This window comes from Condylura cristata, unplaced genomic scaffold (assembly GCF_000260355.1).
Source record: "Condylura cristata isolate star-nosed mole 26May11 unplaced genomic scaffold, ConCri1.0 scaffold00033, whole genome shotgun sequence".
Lineage (NCBI taxonomy): Eukaryota > Metazoa > Chordata > Mammalia > Eulipotyphla > Talpidae > Condylura > Condylura cristata.
In genome coordinates, this window is record NW_004567134.1 from 16614631 (window position 1) to 16617481 (window position 2851).

General features: G+C 53.4%; 1 long non-coding RNA gene across 1 annotated transcript; it reads right to left on the reverse strand.

Annotated features, from left to right (window-relative positions):
• Positions 1-1202: 1202 nt before the first annotated feature.
• LOC105854314 lies at positions 1203-2812 on the reverse strand. Its single transcript, XR_001146003.1, has 3 exons — positions 2518-2812; positions 2108-2234; positions 1203-1583 (listed from the first exon to the last, which is right to left on the reverse strand). It is a non-coding gene; the product is annotated as an uncharacterized LOC105854314 (long non-coding RNA).
• Positions 2813-2851: the final 39 nt, after the last annotated feature.

The following is a 2851-nucleotide window of genomic DNA, read 5'->3' on the forward strand; positions in this document are numbered from 1 at the left end:
GGATGGCAGAACCCACTTAGAGCAGGCAGGTTTTGGGGCTTCAGGGGTGCCTCTCTCTGAATTGAGGTGCCCTATAACACCCTCAGCAGTGGATTTCAGCCCATCTGCCTATTCTGCTCCCCACTCTGTCTCTGGGAAGTCCTCTCACCCCACACCTCTGGCCTGTACCCCAGGTCTGTATGCGTAAACAAATAAATCTTAAAAATAAATAAATAAATAAAACGTGGAGACACTCCGTCCCCATACTCACAGCTCAGCAAATGCCTTCCCAGTGGCGGGGCTATTTCTACCCCTGGGCAAGCCGCTCATTAAAATTGAATGACAACCACTTACATTTGTATGGCCTTTTCCACTTACAGAGTTCTCCTCCAGCCATTCTGTTTTAATCCTCACAGCATCTGTAGGCTTGTCTTTCCTCACTAATGGGAGAATTAGGGCTCTGTGGAGTAGCACCCCCGTCCTGGGCCAGGGCGCTCTTCAGAGGCAGTCGGCCTCTGATTCTGGCCTTTCGGCTCTGACACGTCAGGAGTAGCTCACCTCTTCGGGCTGCTTCTACGGTACAAACAAGCCAGGATTGGAGGATAATAATCCTCTTTTGGTGGATACAGATAAGCTATTTAGGGCTATTTTGATGGGAAGTGACAAAACCCAACTCAAACTCTCTTCAACGAAACCTGAATGTACTGACTCATCTAATAGAACACTCCAGAATTCCGTCTTCAGGCACCATGTCGCCAAGGTCCAATGTGTGTGTCTGTCTGTCCAGGACTATCTGTCCATCTTCTTAAACAAGCTCTATTTTAGGCATCAAAGACGGTCCACTGTGGCGAAGGCTCCTAAAATATCCCCAGCTCAACAAACTCAGAAGAAAGGGAGACGCCTTTCTGCAGCGGGGGCCAAGGGCCTGTATATCACTGTCAGCCATGTGCTGCCCCGGGGCCAACTTGTCTAGAACAACAGAGTGCTGTCATTGTCCACACCTGCTCTCGGTCTCCCCTCTGGAGGGTGGAAATAGGCGGAAAGTTTCTTTGGAGAAGGCGTGGTTACAGGAGGGAGGGTGCAGGAGGGAGGGTGGGTCTCCCGTCTGGGCTCTGCAGGACTAGACCAGAGCAGCCAGAGAGGCCCTGGAGGCCCCTAGTAAGAACTTCCAGCTCTGGCCTGGAGAGAGAACAGAACACGGACTTGTGTGTCTCTTCCCGCACCGCCTTGCTTGCTCCGCAGGCTGGGGAGGGCAGTGGCTCAGGGCAGAACACGGCCCGTGGCGCTTCAGGCTCCAGCATTGCTGAGTTCAGAGTGAAGTGCCCCACCCAGCAGGTGGCCATAGAAAGAGACTGTGATAAGCTGCTTGGGGTTGACCACTTCCCTGGCCCCTCCTTCCGGCATCTTCTATGCCCCCAGAAACGCTGCCAGCCAAGAGGAAGCGACACATCTTTTTACCCTCCATCTCCTCCCCAGACCTTAGCATAGTGCTGTGTCGGGCACACGCTGAGGGTTACCAAGTTTTTCTCTTCTGGGTGGATAAATTAATGAATCAGATCCATCCGTCTAATTGGCAACGCCCCTTTTTGGTCTCTGTTCTCCATCTGTCAAGTGTGAGAAGGTAGAATGAGACTCTCTCCACAGCCCCTTCAGCTCAGGACTCTGGAGTGGGAGGGTTCTCAGACCCCAATATGCCCTCTGCAGGAAGCCGTGGGCAGGGGACCAAAAGGCATGGCACCTCTGGTGGCCGGGTCCTGGTGAGATGACTTTACATGGGTCAGAAGTCCCCAAATTGCAGGATTTCACAGGCCCATTAACTTGTAAAATTTTAGGATTACCATTTTTTATTTTGTCAAATAAGGACACTAAAGAAGCTGCCCACTATCACCACTATTTCTTTCAAAAGGGAATTTTACACTTTGAAAGGAAGAACTTAACCTCAGAAAAAGGGCCCCCCACAATCCCAAAGAAAGTCGGCAACCTAACTTTCACTTTTTTTTGGAGCTATAAATTCCGTCTGCCCCCCTGAATGGAGTCTAGTCTTTGAAACTCACTACCAAAGTATTTTTCACCCTCCCATCTCCAGCACACACCCACACACCTGTGACGTGGTACTTAATCGGCTTACTTTATGGAGGAGGGAAGCAAAGTCTCAGAGAGCTGAAGTGCAAGGTCACAGAGACCGTAAGTAGCAGTCGGCCGCTGTCTGGATGCCAGCCTGGATCAGCCTGGCACCTAAGTCAAAGCACTATTTTCTGCAGGGAAGAAAGGACCTCACTGGCTCCCTGGGAGCGCCTCGGGGTCACTCAGGCCTAACCTTGGCCCTGAGCTGGGCCCCCTTGTGCTTTAACATATCATTATGATGTGCCCACTTCATGCCAGGCACTGGGGGGAGTGCAGGGCAGGAAAGCCCTGGCCCCACGCTCAGTCTCCCCTCGCCTCTCCCCGCCCCCGGTACTCATCCTGAATGCTGGTCCCCAGCCCGAGCTCCTTGTCCTGGCGACCCACAAATCCCCACCGCAGGCGTGAGCTGCTCACAGGTTTCGGGACTCCCTTTCCCAGGGGTGTTGGCAATTTCCTAGGAGATTCTGGGAACCTTCAACACCTCCAAGACCAAAAAGGCCCGAAGCGTAATGGTGCTGCTGGAGGCTCTGGGAGAGGCTGCAGGGAGGTAATTTGCCTGCAAGAGAACATTTCAAACCCCATCAGATAATACTCTGTTCGGCACCCCCCCATTCCCACGCGTTTTGCGGGGATCCGCCGCTCATCTGGAAGAAGGGGGTCCCCCCAACCAGAGGGCTCTGCTGGCCAGGGCCGTCTTGCTCGGGCTGGGGTACCCGGAGGCCTGCCTCCCCTCCCCCTCTCTGCCAGC